General features: G+C 38.8%; 1 pseudogene; it reads right to left on the bottom strand.

The window, feature by feature from the left end:
* Positions 1-2,046: 2,046 nt before the first annotated feature.
* On the bottom strand, positions 2,047-4,807 carry LOC104983641 (annotated as a pseudogene).
* Between the last annotated feature and the right edge of the window lie 11,549 nt (positions 4,808-16,356).

Here is a 16,356-nt window from a genome sequence, read left to right as displayed (position 1 = left end):
AGGAGAAGGGGACAACAGAGGATGAGATGGCTGGATGGCATCACCGACTCAATGGACATGAGTTTGAGTGAACTCTGGGAGTTGGTGATGGACAGGGAGGCCTGGCGTGCTGCAATTGATGGAGTCACAAAGAATCAGACACGACAGAGCAACTGAATTGAACTGAACAGAGTATTTGGGAAAGGGGAAAAGCACAAAGAAGAAAGTTGAAATTAATCATAGTCACTCAGAATGCCGTTATTAATATTTTGATGTTAATAGTAATCTTTATAGAGGATATTTTATTTCCTAAAAAGTACATTTGTGGCAGAGTAACTCCCTGCTGCTGCGTCGCTTCAGTCGTGTCCGACTCTGTGCGACCCCATAGACGGCAGCCCACCAGGCTTTCCGTCCCTGGGATTCTCCAGGCAAGAACACTGGAGTGGGTTGCCATTTCCTTCTCCAATGCATGAAAGTGAAAAGTGAAAGTGAAGTCGCTCAGTCGTGTCCAACTCTAGCGACCCCATGGACTGCAGCCTACCAGGCTCCTCCGTCCATGGGATTTTCTAGGCAAAAGTACTGGAGTGGGGTGCCATTGGATCTCTTAAATGTATATGTGAGCTGTGGGACTAGTTCTGGATGATAGATACGGTGGTGAAGAACACCCCTCACTTTCTGGTCAAGCCAGCTAAGAGTTGGTGCAGCTCCCTCACCTCTCCTTCGAGCCACAATGATCTCAGAGACCATACGTGCCACCACCAAGGGTTTCAAGAGGAAGGAGGGCTCCCTGACCCACAGCAGCCTCTATGTGTATGAGTAATCGAAGATTCAAACTCTGTGTTGGACTGCAAAATGGGAAATCTTGGTAAATGCCATTTCACAAAAGTGTAATCATTCTACATATCAACCTTGTATTTTGGCTATTTTCACTGAACATTATGTACAAATGCATTCAGTGAGATACACATTATATAGCACATATATACCATATGTACTATATAGATCCCTTATTAGAAAACATACTTTAAATAATAATTTAAATAGCCATAAGTAGTGTGTGTATATATATACACACACATACAATAGAATAATATATGTAGTAGTAATAATAATAGTAAACTAATATATATATGTTATTCATGATGATTTAAATTATTATTTTGCTACTATTATAAATATACTACTATTTATGTATACATGTAAATAGTATAATCATGTATATATTATTTATATATATTTTATATTGTATATATCCTATTTTATTGCAAGCAATTCAAGCATATATATGTTACATACATTCTATTATTGAGTGTGTAAGTGGATGTATTTTATGTCAGACTACATAATCATATCCTCTGAAGCTAGGAACTCCATGCTTAGTTTCCCTTTTCCTGCAGAATTATTGTCTTTTCTAATGTTTACCAAGGATCCCAAGGAGAAGGCAGTGGCACCCCACTCCAGTACTCTTGCCTGGAAAATCCCATAGACGGAGCCTGGTGGGCTGCAGTCCATGGGGTCTCTAAGAGTCGGACACGACTGAGCGACTTCCCTTTCACTTTTCACTTTCATGCATTGGAGAAGGAAATGGCAACCCACTCCAGTGTTCTTGCCTGGAGAATCCCAGGGATAGGGAGCCTGGTGGGCTGCCGTCTGCAGGGTCGCACAGAGTCAGACATGACTGAAGTGACTTAAAAAAGGATGCCAAAGTGAGTCTCACATGCATTGTATAGTCTTCTTGATTAACTCAAACTATCCCAACCACAGTCCTCAAATTCAGTTGAAAGCTCTTTATTGTTCCTGAGTGATGCTGTAATAGATGTCCAAAACAAAATGTCACTTTGTTTTGGTGGATAATTAAATTATGTGATACTTTTTCCAATTCAGAGTGTAAAATACCGCATTTTACCTGGCACACTATTGCAGGTGAAAAAATTTTAATATCTTATTTATTAATTTGATTTTTTTAATATACCACTCATTTAATCAAAAAGAAACTGAGTAGATATTAGGTAATCTAAGGCACACATTCATTTCTAAAATAAGCCTGATAAAGCTAGACATCTAAAACTACTCTTCCTCTAAGAATGAGTATCTTCCATCTCCATCAGAATCAAACTCTCTCAAATGTTCTGGTTCTGGCATAACAGAATCTAAGGAGTTCCTGATTTCCTGGTAAGTCAGCTTCCCATCCATATCACAGTCAGTGCTATGGAGCAAGTCCTGAAGATCTTCAATACTAGAAATTACTGATAGGGAGACAAGTTTTACCTGGGCAGATTTCTCAATATGATCTCCAAGAGACTGTGGGAATTTTGGCAATGCTGAAGGCTTTGACCTGAAACCCTGTACTTGTTCTTCATTTGGTAGTTTCTGGAGGCCTGCTGCTTTCAGGTTTGTCTGTGAGAGCACTGATCAGCTACAGTTTCTCTCTGAGCTTGAATACCTGAGAATCTGAACTAACTTCTTTGTTGTTGCTATTCAATCACCCAGTGATGTCTTTTTGTAACTCCCTGGACTGCAGCAACACATCAGGCCTCCCTGTCCCTCACAATCTCCCAGAGTTTGCCCAAGTTCATGTCCACTGCATTGGTGATGCTATCCGACCATCCCATCCTCTGATGCCCTCTTCTTCCTTTAAGCCCTGGGATTTTACAAACTGTATTCTGCTGGTCACTTGATGCAAAGACTCTTTTTGGAGAGACAGCTGGAGGACAGGTTCACTTGCTTTTCTACCTTGCTTATAGCAACCAGAATTCTTTCTATCCAGTTGACTCTCTGGGTAAGATTATTAACTGCCTCATTCATTCCCTTGAGCTTAAGTTACTTCCATCTCTGGTACTCCCCTGGGGCACTGTTTACCTCCTCTAAAAAACTATGGAGGTACAGGATATCCTGCTTCAAACTCGCACTGTGTGTTTTATTGTCAAGTTCAGATATAGCTGGAAGTGATGGAATGATCTGGTTGTTTCCATTGGTCTCCTTTAAGGCATGCTGATTCATGCCACTCTGCAGTAACTTCATGGTTTTCTTGTATGCATCCACAGTCTTCTGTATTGCCTCCACAGCAAGACAGATGTTGTTTAAAGTGTTGCTAATAGAAGTTACACTCTTCTGAAGTCCCTCTACAGTGCCAGGCAGGCTAATTAAGTCTGCAGCTAACTTGACATTGGCTTTGATGTGGTTTATTGCGGAAGTCAACAGAGAAATCTGCTTATTCATTTCTGTGATGTTTATCCAGATTTTGTTCAACCCCAGCTCTTCAGATTCAATCTTCTTAACTTGTTTTTGTAGTTGCTAAGTAGCTCTTCCTTAACTTTTGGAACTTCTTGGAACAGCTTTTCTAATTAGATTTCATTGTTCTAAATTTTTCCTTGCTGTTGTTGTCATTTAGTTGCTCAGTCATGTCTGACTCTTTGTGACCCCATGGACTGCAGCATGCTATGCTTCCCTGTCCTCCATCATTTCCTGGAACTTCCTCAGACTCATGTCCATCGAGTCAGTGATGCCATCCAAACATCTCTTCCTCTGTCGTCCCCTTCTCCTTATGTCTTCAATCTTTCCCAGCATCAGGGTCTTTTCTAATGAGTTGGTTATTTGCAGCAGGTGGCCAAAGTATTGGAGCTTCAGCTTCAGCAGCAGTCCTTTCAGTGAATATCCAGGACTGATCTCCTTTAGAATGGACTGGTTGTATCTCTTTGGAGTCCAAGGAACTGCAAGAGTCTTGTCCACAATCACAGTTCAAAAGCATCAATTCTTTGGCACTCAGCTTTCTTTATGGTCCAACTCTCACATCCATACATGACTACTGCAAAAATCATAACTTTGACTATACAAACTTTTGTTGACAAAGTAATGTCTCTGTTTTTTAATGTGCTGTTTAGGTTGGTCATAGCTTTTCTTCCAAGGACCAAATGTCTTTTCATTTCATGTGTTCAGTCAACATCTACAATGATTTTGGAGCCTAAGAAAATAAAGTCTGTCACTGTTTCCTTTGTTTCCCCAACTATTTGCTATGAAGTGATACTGGAGTGGGAAGTCAAGTGGGCCTTAGGAAGCATCCCTGTGAACAAAGCTAGTGGAGGTGATGGAATTTCAGCTGAGCTATTTCAAATCCTATAAGATGATGCTGTGAAAGTGCTGTACCCAATATGCCAGCAAATTTGGAAAACTCAGCAGTGGCCACAGGACTGGAAAAGGTCAGTTTTCACTCCAATCCCAAAGAAAGGCAATGGTAAAAAGTGTTCAAACTATTGCACAATTCCACTCATTTCACATGCTAGCAAAGTAATGCTCAAAATTCTTCAAGCTAGGCTACAACAGTACTTGAACCTAGAACTTCCAGATGTTCAAGTTGGATATAGAACAAGCCAAGGAATAAGAGATCAAATTGCCAACATCCACTGGATCATAGAAAAAGCAAGGTAATTCCAGAAAAAACATCTACTTCTGCTTCACTGACTACATTAACGCCTTTGACTGTGCAGATCACAACAAACTGTGGAAAACTCTTAAAAGGATGGGAATACCAGACCACCTTACCAGCTTGTTGAGAATTCTGTATGCAGCTCAATTTGCATAGACACCAAGCCAACACAGGCCAGGACACAGGTGACAAGGATGACAAAAGCACAGAGGGGATACCAGATCTTGCAGTATCATAAATAGTCTCCCTTGACAAGGCAAGAGCGATTCTAGCTGCACCAAATTTCTCTTCTTCCTCTTAGCTAGACTCAGAATCAGGAGGCTCAGTGCAAAGCAGGCAATGGCCTGAGCCTTTCTTGGGCTTCTTTTTTCACTTGTACCCAGCCAAGCCTTTCAATGCATTGAGCTTTGCACTTTTTCATCTTCTTGTGTGGGGTAAGTGAAACACCCACTCCTGAGCTGCCAGGTTCTACCAGACATCCAGTTCCCTTGCCTCCTTAAAGCTGTCTTCCAGGGTGAGAAATCCTGGGTCAGAGCCCTTTTGGTCAGTCCCACTGGGACTGCCCAGATCTAGTGGGAGCTGGAAGTTGGAGTCCAGAGGGAACTGAAATTCACATGGGTGGGGATAATCACATAAATATAGCCAGGGAGCTGGTGATCCAAATTGATAAAGCCCTAGGCATGGACTATCAGTTACTTAGGATATTGGGGAGGGGGGCAACCTTTGTCTCAAAGATGAAAAGTCAAGTCAAGAATGAGAGTTTCTGAACCTTGGTCAGTAGATAGTATTTCTAAAAGTACTCTAGGAACTGGGGAAGTACACACAGATAGATGTTTTGGACTTCAGGCAGGATTTCCAATGGAGAGGAAAAAAGAAACTTGTTCTTGAATGGGAGGAGGGGGATGCCAAGTGAGACTTTGGGAATGTGCTGGTCCTTCCCTAGCAGTCAGCAGGAGGGGGCTCCTAACCACTACAATCCCGGCAGAGAAAGCACCCAAGTCTGAGATGATCACATCCTCCCACCTCGATCCTGAGTGTGAAAGGAGCCAAGGAAGACCCAGAGCTTGGCCTGGAGGATTGGGCCTGAGAGGAGTGAGTTCCAAGCCTGGGGAGATCCCAGTCCTGTGGTCTGGGCCTGGGGGTGTGGTGAGGAGGGGTGATGGCAGCTCAGCCCACCTGAAGCACCCCTTCCCAGAGTTCGAGTAGCTCCAGCTCAGGTGACTCTGAGCAATTCACATGCAAGTCCTCAACTCTGGCCTCCACTTGGGCTATGGCCTCATATGCTTCCAACCTGTTGGTGGCAGGAGCAGCAGTGGCCGGGGGCTTTAGACCTGTGCCAGCTGCTCCAGCCCCAGCTTCCTTCCTCTTTGGCAGTGGCTGCAGGTTTTGTTTTTGTTTTTTTTTTTCTTTCTTTCTTTCTTTCTTAATTTTTATTTATTTGTTTATTTGAGGCTGTGCTAGGCCTTCATTGATACACACAGGCTTTCTCTAGTTGCAGTTTGTGGGCACTACTCTCTAGTTACAGTGCAGAGGCTTCTCATTGCAGTGGGCTCCCTTGTTTCCCTGAGACTCTAAGTGCATTGGCTTCAGTAGTTGCAGCAAATGGGCTTATTTGCTCCATGGAGTGTGGAGTGCTCCCTGACCAGGGATTGAACCTGTGTCCCCCGACATTGGCAGACAGATTCTTAACCACTGGACCCTGAGGGAAGTCTGTGTTTCTGTGTAGAATTTCCAGAAAAATGTACACCTACAAGCACTGAGGGGAGTCCTGTAATGCCATCCTGCAGTGTAAATATTTTTATGACTTTAACTATGATGATGGTCCTGTGATATTTCACTTGGCCCAGTATTAGCCAGAAACACATAGGTTGAAAGGACTGGTGGAGATCAATGAAGTAGCTTCTGGGCAGGAAGATGAAAAATCAAACAAGGCAAACACCAAGAGCTAAGCCAACAATTTTAGGGGGATGGTTATCAGTCTGACATTGCTGATAATGTGCATTAGCTCACCATCCAAGAGGAGGAACTGTTTGGAGAAATGGATAATTCTCAAGTTCTTTCTGAATGTTTGATTTATTATTTAATTCTAATGTGATTAATTCACACAATGCTAGATATCCAAATACCCTTTAATATTAAAAAGAAGAGTCCAAACTACTTGTCTTTCTTCTTCAATCTTTGACAAAAGGGGTACACAAATTTGAGGTTAAATACCAAATAAATCTTTCATTCTTCATCTACCTCCAGTAATGCTCATCAAATATTCATGTTTTCATCTAGTATATATCAGCCTTGCACTAGCTTTTCATAAAATTAATAAGGCAACTTTAGGGGTTCTTTTCATGACACTGGAGAAGAGAATGACAAACCACTTCAGTATTCTTGTCTTGAGAACCCCATGGACAGTATGAAAAGGCAAAAAGAAAGCCTGGCGTGCTGTGGTCCATGGGGTCACAAAAAGTCAGACATGACTGAACTGACTGAGGGGTTCTTTTAATGAGAACTTAAAGTTATTTGCATCAGAGCTTGTAACCTGGTAAATGTGCTGCACTTCCTAGTTCTTGACTGAAAGACTTGTTGTGAGTCTCAAAATTATTTTTGAAGTAAGTAGGGTGGTAACAGATCATTAACAGACAAAGAGATACAAAAAAAAAAAAAAAATAGACATACTGATATACAAATAGATAAAGCATAGAATCATAAAGGGTATAACATCCTGTAAAGGTCAAAATTTTAAAAATCTGCAATTTATATCCATTATTGCTGATACTTATAGATAAATCTTCTTAAATTTGAGAATTATGTTTTCTAAAACTATACAAAATTCTCTGTAAGTCAGATTTTTAAAAATACTTTCCCTTACATAACATTAACCAAGAGTAGACCTTGATCTGTTATTTGTGTCTTAATAGGCACATCACCAACGGATTCATCCCTAAAGGCAGTGGCATTCAAGTGTGTTCAATGTGGATGCATTTGAATCATTCTTTAGTTCACAAAATAAATGTAACTATAGGAAAGTAGGTATCTTCTTGAAATATTTCACTCTAAATATAAAATATTTGCATGTTTTTTCATGTTACATAGTAATAATTTAATACATTCTATTAATCAGAAAATTTTGTGTTTTCAACAATTTTAATGTTCTTTTGTCATTGTGATAAAGTAATAGTTTATAGGAAAACAGCTTCCAGCAGCCTAAGAATCTTTTCCATAAACAGTGCTCAATAAATATGGTAGTGTTAATAGTTTTATAATTGAGTAGAGAAACACAATTTTTATCAACCATTATCGAAGCTATGTATTCCTCAAAAGGCTGTAGTTCTTTTAAAGAAAAGTATTTTTTCAATTCTGTTTGTAATTCTTTTAAAAGCACATCATTTCTTAATTTTGTTTATGTTACCTTTTGATGCAAAAAAGAAAGACAAATCACCCTGAGTAAAATTCCGTTGAGAATTAACATTGAGTATTTTAGTATGTTATCCCCTTTTTGCCTGCATATCTGAAAATAAGTCATATTAGAAAATGCTTACACTTTTTCAATTTTAGCACTTAAAATACACACAAAAAAATCAGGTTTTGGAAACTGCTTCCCTTCATGATGATATATTAGTCATTAAAGCTGGCAAAAGAAGAATAAGAAACCAATCGTGGTCACTGAAAAGAGATATTTATAATGTTGTGATTTTCATTAAAATATATCTTTGCTGGTTTTTAAAATTAGTCAAGTACATTAAGGGTTTAAAAAGATGAAATGAGCCAAAACATTTTAAGGAAAAGCTATTTTAGAAAGTTTAAAATTTTTTCAAAAAACTTTTACTCATTAGTACAATATCAGATTTAATTTCAAGAAGAATTTATATTTCAAAAGAGATTTACTGGAGTAATAGCAGCAGCACAGTGGAGTAGGAAGCCTCAGGCCCACATTCCCCTGTAGAAACACTGACTTCACAACAGTATATGCCCATAGTGCCTTCACGAGAACCCAGAAGCCAGCTAAGTGGCTGCAGCACCCCAGGTGAGTGTAAAGCCAGAGAGAACTGAACAGAATCCAGTAAGGGGGTTCCTTGCATTTGCCCACCTGGTCCTGCACAGTATAGACTGATGTAGAGAAAGCTCCTACATTCCAGGCTCCTATCCCTACTCAAGAGGGAAGGAGAAGGTCAGCTGTGATCCTATTGCTCTGGCTTTCAGAGGGCTGCCCAAGGAAAAGATTTCGTCCAGCCTGACTCTGAGCACCAAGCATGGACTTGATTGGCTGTTAGGTGCCAGACTGAGGGTTTCTGTGACACCATCAGAGAGACTGTGTTATTGCAGAAAGACCCAAGGCAGAGCAAAAGTTTACAGAACCCAGAGGAGGGGGTCAACTTTCACTGGGAAAGTACTTGCACAAGCCCAGAAAAGATATAGCTTTAGAAGGCTTTAGACACTCCCCAAATCTCCAGCTGGGCTCATTAGTGAACATTTTCCTAGTATAAAAGTAGTAAAGGCTGAGAGGTGTGACTGTTTTATTTGTTTGGGAAAAAAAAAAAAAAAAACATTTAAATATTTTTATTTCTTTTAGAGCAGATTTAGGTTCACAGCAAAATTGAAGGGAAAGTAGAGAGAGTCCCCAGATTGCTCCTCTCCTGAAAATGCACAGCCTCCCCCATCATTCACATCCCCTACCAGAGGGGCACATTTATTAAAACTGATGAACCTATATTGAGAAATCATAATCACTCAAAGTCCATTATTTACATTATAATTCTCTCTGGCTGTTGTGTGGGCTTCCCTGGTGGCTCAGCTGGTAAAGAATCCTCCTGCAATGCAGGAGACCTGGGTTCAATCCCTGGGTTGGAAAGATCCCCTGGAGAAGAGAAGGGCTACCCACTCCAGTATTCTGGCCTGGAGAATTCCATGGACTGTATAGTCCCTGGAGTTGCAAAGAGTTGGACATGACTGAATGACTTTCACTCACTTTTCACTCACTCTGGCTGTTGTACATTCAGTAGGTTTGGACAAATATATGACAAGTATGAATAACTACAGTATCCTACAGATATTTTCATTACCCTAAAAATTACCTGTAATCTATCCATCCTTTCCTCCAACCTATGAAAACCACTATTTTTTTTTTTTTTTGTCTCTGTAGCTTGCTTTTTCCAGAATGATATATAGGAATCTTATAGTACATAGCTGTTTCAGATTAGCTTCTTTAACTTACGAATATGCATTTAAAGTTCCTCCATGTCTCTTCATAGTTTGACAGCTCATTTCTCATTAGTGCTGAATAATATTCTACTGTCTGGATATACTACAGTTTGTTTATCATTCAAGGGCATCTTGGTTGCTTCCAAGTTTTGGCAATTATGAATAAGACTTCCCTGGCTCAAATGGTAAAAGAATCTGCCTATAATGTGGGAGACCTGGGTTCAGTCCCTGGGTAGGAAAGATTCCCTGGAAAAGGAGATGGCAATCCACTCTAGTACTCTTTCCTGGAAAACCCCATGGACTGAGAAGCCTGGTAGGCTACAGTCCATGAGGTCACAAAGAGTTGGACACAAAGAGTCTGGATATACCACAGTTTGTTTATCATTCAAGGACATCTTGGTTGCTTCCAAGTTTTGGCAATTATGAATAAATATACTATAAATATCTTGGTGTGAGTTTTTGTGTGGACATAAGTTTTCACATCTTTTGGGTAAATACCAAGAAGTGTGATTGCTTGATAATATGGTAAGAGTATGTTCATTTTTCTTAGAAACTACCAAATTGCCTCCAAAGTGACTGTACCATTTTGCACTCCTACCAATGAAGAATGAGAGTTCCTGATGCTCCACACCAATGTCAGCATTTGGTGTTGTCAGTGCTCTGGATTTGGGCCATTCCAATAGGTGCAGAATGATAGCTCATTATTTTGATTTGCATTTCCCTGATGACACATGACAGGCAGCATCCTTTCATATGCTTATTTTCCATTTGTATATCTTCTTTGGTGAGGTGTCTGCTAAATGCCTTGGCCCATTCTTTAATTGGTCTGTTTGTGTTCTTACTGGCTTTTAAGAGTTCTTTGAATATTTTGGATTACAGTCTTTTGTCAGAATGTCTTTGCAAATACTTTCTCCTGGTATATGGCCTATTTTCTCATTCTCTCAACATTGTTTTTCACAGAGCAGTTTCAATTTTGATGATATCCAACTTATCAGTTATTCATTTTATGGATAATGCCATAGACATTGTGTTGCCATACCCAAGGTCATTTATATTTTCTCATCTGTTATATTTAGAACTTTTATTTTATATTTGCATATTACAAGGGTTACTGTACATTTAGGACTATGATCCATTTTAAGTTATTTTTTGTGAAGGTTGTAAGGTCTAGATTCATTTTTTAAAATGTGGATGTCCAACTTTTCTAGCATCATTTGTTGAAAAGACTATCTTTTCTCGATGACCTTTACTTCTTATTGAAGATCAGTTCACTATATTTATATGAATCTATTTCTGGGTTCTCTATTGTGTTCCATTGCTTTATTTATCTATTACTTTACCCATACTACACTGTCTTGATTACTATAGCTTTATAATAAGTCTCAAAGTCAAATAGCATCAGTCTCCCAACTTTATTTTTCTCCAATATTGTGTTAGTTATTCTGGATCTTATACCTCACCATATATATTTTAGAATCAATTTGTAAATATTCATAAAATAGCTTGCTGAGATTTTGATTGGAAGGAAGAACTAACATTTTGACAATACTGAGTTTTCCTATTCATTAATTTAGGTCTTTTTTGATTTATTTTTATCAGTGTTTTATAGCTTTTCTCATCTAGATCTTTATATATATATATATATATATTTTGTTGTTGTTAGACTTGTAGCTAAGTATTTTATTTTGAGATTTGTAAATGTCAATGATACTGTGCTTTTAATTTCAAATTCTACTTGTTCATTGCTGATATACAGGAAAGAAATTGACTTTAGTATATCAACCTTGTGTACTGCAACTTTGTTAAAATTGCATCTTTTTTTTTCTTTTCAAATGCCCAAATATCAACAAAAGATCACAGGTACACAAAAAAACTGGGGAAATGGCCCAATCAAATTAACAAAATAAATGTCCAGAAACTGACCATAAGGAAACAGAAATCTATGAATACTTTACAATGAATTCAATTAAGTATCTTAAATGTGTTTAATATGTTAAATAGAATATAGACAACTAAATAAAATCAGGATAGCAGTGTGTAAAAAATGGAAATATCAGAAGAGATATTTTACATAAAAGTCATAAAAAAGAACCAAATAGAAATTCCAGAGCTAAGGAATACAATAATTTAATTGGCATGTTCACTAGAGAAAGTCAGCAAGATTTTATCAAGCAGAAGATAGAATGAGAGAACTTAAAAATAGATCACTTGAAATTAATGAATCAGAGATGCTAAAAGAAAATAAATGAAGTCAAGAGAGCATAAGCACTATGAGATATTGTCAGGGAAACCAATATATGCATTATACAAGTCTCAAGAGAAGAGAATTAGCAAGGAGCTGAAAGTCCATTGAATATATAATGATCAAAACCTTTACAAATTTGAGGAAGGAAGAACATGCAAATTCAAAAAGCTCTATGAATTTCCACTAATATAAATCTAAACAGACTCACACCAACACACTATAATCAAGCTAACAAATCACAGACAAATAGATAATACTGAAAACAGAAAGAGAAAATGATTAATTACATACAAAGAGCATCTAAAAGGTTATCAAAGTAGAAACTACAGAACAGAAGGGTATGCATTGATATATTCAAAATGCTGAGAGAAAAAAACATAAAAACAAAAATTCCAACCAAGAATACTGTACCCAGCAAATTACTATTCAAATATGAAGGATATTTGCATTTCCCTGGTGATTTGTGATGTTGAGCCCTTTTTCTATAACTGTTATCTATGTGTATGTCTTGTTTGGAGGAACGTCTGTTCAGGTCCCTGGTTCATTATTAAATCAGATTATGTATTTATTTTTGTTATTGAGTTGTAAGCATTGCTTATATATTTGGACGGTAACATCTGATCAGATGAGGTGCTGTGTTTAGTCGCTCAGTCATGCCCCATCTTTGTGACCCTATGGACTGTAACCCACCAGGCTCCTTTGTCCATGGAATTCTCAAGAAAAGAATACTAGAGTGGGTTGCCATACCCTCCTCCAGTGATCTTCCCCACACAGGGATTGAACCTACGTGTCTTATGCCTCCTGCATTGGCAAGCAGGTTCTTTACCACTAGGGTTATCTGGGAAGCCCTTTTTCTGTAGAGAAGATTTTTAATTTGGTACAATCCCACTTGTTTATTTTGATCTTGTTGCATGTGTTTATGGGGTCATATAAAACATATATCATTGCCAAGACCAATGCCAAGAACCCTTTACTCAATGTTTTATTCTTTTAGTTTTACAGTTTCACATCTTATATTTAAGTTGCTAAACCATTTTGAGTTGATTTTTATAAGTGGTGTGAGATCAGGATCCAATTTGGGCTTCTCTGGTAGCACAGCTGGTAAAGAATCACCTGCAGTGCAGGAGACCCTGGTTCTATTCCTGGGTTCGGAAGATCCCCTGGAGAAAAGAATGGTATTCTGGCCTGGAGAGTTCCATGAACTGTATAGTCAGATGGGGTCCCAAAGAGTTGGACATGACTGAGTGACTGAGTGACTTTCACACAAGGATCCAATTGTTTTGCATGTAGTTTTGCCAACACCATTTATTGTAAAGGCTATTCTTTTCTCATTGTATAGTCTTGGCAACCTTGTTAATGGCTATTATCAGAAAGACAAAAGATAACAAGTGTTAGTGAGGATTTATAGAAAAGGAAATCCTTGTACCTTGTTGATAGGAAAGTAAATTGGTATAATAACAATTACAAAAACAGAATGGAAGTTCTTAAAAAAAATTAAAAATAGAACCTTCTGATCCAGCAATCTATTTTGGTTTTATATATATATGTATATATATTTTTTATGAAATTATTATCTGAAGAGACATTTACACTCCTACATTCAATCCAGCATTATTCACAATAAGGTGAATGGTATGGAAACAACCTAAATATGTATCAATGAACAATATTGATAAACAAATATATGTTAATGGAAAAACACCTTTAATATATGTTGATGGAGGTTTATATTTACATCTTATATATATATAACTATATATATATGTAAATGATATACACTCAGATAAATCCCATTCCGTCCTAAAAAGAAGGAAATCTAGCCATTTGTGACAACATAGAAGAACCTGGAAGACATAATGCTAAGTGAAATACACCAAACACAGACAGACAAATACTGCATGATCTTAGTCATATCTGGAAACTAAAATAGTCAACCTCATAGAAGCAGAGACCAAAATTTGCCAGGGTCCAGGGAATGAAGGAAATAAGAAGATGTAGATGAAAGGGTATAAAGTTTCAGTTATGCAGAATGAATAAGTTCTGAGCATCTAATGTAAAGCAATGTAACTATGGTTAACAATACCTTATTTTATACTTCACCAAACTGTTTTGCCAAAAGTTTTCATTTTCATCTCAAGTTCAAAGGACTTGTTAACAAAATAAGCCACTCATTCTATACACATAAGTAATACCAATATTTATTAGAGAATTATCTAGCAGGAGACCCTGGTTCAATTCCTGGGTCGGGAAGATCTGCTGGAGAAGGGATAGGCTACCCACTCCAGTATTCTTAGGCTTCCCTTGTGGCTCAGCTGGTAAAGAATCTCCCCACAATGAGGGTGACCTGGGTTCAATCCCTGGGTTGGAAAGATATCCTGGAGAAGGAGAAGGTTACCCACTCCAGTATTCTGGCCTGGAGAATTCCATGAACTGTATAGTCCATGGGGTCACAAAGAGTTGGAAATAACTGAGGGACTTTCACTTTCACTTTATTTAGCTTAGTTTCAATATACTAATGCTAAAAGAAACAGAAACAGAAAAGGACACGTTACCAAATTGGGTTTTGACAAACATCCAGACTCAAATAGTGCTGGGAAGTCTCAGATCACAGCACTTCTGGAGTGCAAATTGGGAAAAGGTCCCAGACATCAATCACACGTGCTCTGTGGGTGAGACTCCAAGATCACAGAATTCAATATAATCCCAGGATGCAAAGTGATATCATCATCAATCTGTGAGCAAATTGCAGCTCTGGTTTCCTAGTAATGCTGTTTGCTTTGTCACGTAAAATTTGGAATGTTATTAAGCCTGGGGTTTGGGTGGCCAGGCTCCCTCCAGTTCATTTCAGTTCAGTTCAGTCACTCAGTCCTGTCCGACTCTTTGAGACCCCAAGAATCACAGCACACCAGGCCTCCCTCTCCATCACAAACTTCCGGAGTTCACTCAAACTCACGTCCATCGAGTCAGTGATGCCATCCAGCCATCTCATCCTTTGTCGTCCCCTTCTCCTCCTGCCCCCAATCCCTCCCAGCATCAGAGGCTTTTCCAGTGAGTCAACTCTTCACATGAGGTGGCCAAAGTACTGGAGTTTCAGCTTCAGCATCATTCCCTCAAAAGAAACCCCAGGGCTGATCTCCTTTAGAATGGACTGGTCGGATCTCCTTGCAGTACAAGGGACTCTCAAGAGTCTTCTCCAACACCACAGTTCAAAAGCATCAATTCTTTGCTGCTCAGCCTTCTTCACAGTCCAACTCTCACATCCATACATGACCACAGGAAAAACCATAGCATTGACTAGGTGGACCTTTGTTGGCAAAGTAATGTCTCTGCTTTTGAATATGCTATCTAGGTTGATCATAATTTTCCTTCCAAAGAGTAAGCATCTTTTAATTTCATGGCTGCAGTCACCATCTGCAGTGATTTTGGAGCCCCCAAAAATAAAGTCTGACACTGTTTCCATTGTTTCCCCATCTATTTCCCATGAAGAGATGGGACCAGATGCCATGATCTTCGTTTTCTGAATGTTGAGCTTTAAGCCAACTTTTTCACTCTCCACTTTCACTTTCATCAAGAGGCTTTTGAGTTCCTCTTCACTTTCTGCCATAAGGGTGGTGTCATCTGCATATCTGAGGTTATGGATATTTCTCTCAGCAATCTTGATTCCAGCTTGTTTTTCTTCCAGTCCAGCATTTCTCATGATGTACTCTGCATATAAGTTAAATAAGCAGGGTGACAATATGCAGCCTTGACATACTCCTTTTCGTATTTGGAACCAATCTGTTGTTCCATGTCCATTGAGTTGGTGATGCCATCGAACCATCTCATCCTCTGTCATCCCCTTCTCCTCCTCCCTTCAATTTTGCCCAGCATCAGGGTCTTTTTGTAATGAGTCAGTTCTCCACCTCAGGTGGCTACAGTATTGGACTTTCAGCTTCGGCATCAGTCCTTCCAATGAATATTCAGGATTGATTTCCTTTAGGATTGACTGGTTGGATCTCCTTGCAGTCCAAGGGACTCACAAGTGTCTTCTCCAACACCACAGTTCAAAAACATCAATTCTTCTGTGTTCAGCTCTCTTTGTAGTCCAACTCTCATATCCTTACATGACTCCTGGAAAAACCATAGCTTTGACTAGACAAACCTTTGTTGGCAAAATAATGTCTCTGTTTTTTAATATGCTATCCACGATGGTCATAGCTTTTCTTCCAAGGAGCAAGCATCTTTTAATTTCATGGCTGTAGGAACCATCTGCAGTGAATTTGGAGCCCCCAAATATAAATTCTACCAATGTTTCCATCATTTCCCCATCTCTGCCATAAAGTGGTGGGACTGGATGCCATGATCTTAGTTTTTTGAATGTTGAGTTTTAAGCCAACTTTTTACTTTCCTCTTTCACTTTCATCAAGAGTCTCTTTAGTTGTTCTTCACTTTCTGCCATAAAGTTGGTGTCATCTGCATATCTGAGGTTATTGATATTTCTCCTGGCAATCTTGATTCCAGCTTGTGCTTCATCCAG

This window comes from Bison bison, unplaced genomic scaffold (genome assembly GCF_000754665.1).
Source record: "Bison bison bison isolate TAMUID 2011002044 unplaced genomic scaffold, Bison_UMD1.0 scf7180017863029, whole genome shotgun sequence".
In the NCBI taxonomy this organism is placed as follows: domain Eukaryota; kingdom Metazoa; phylum Chordata; class Mammalia; order Artiodactyla; family Bovidae; genus Bison; species Bison bison.
This window is presented reverse-complemented; position numbering and strand designations above follow the sequence as displayed.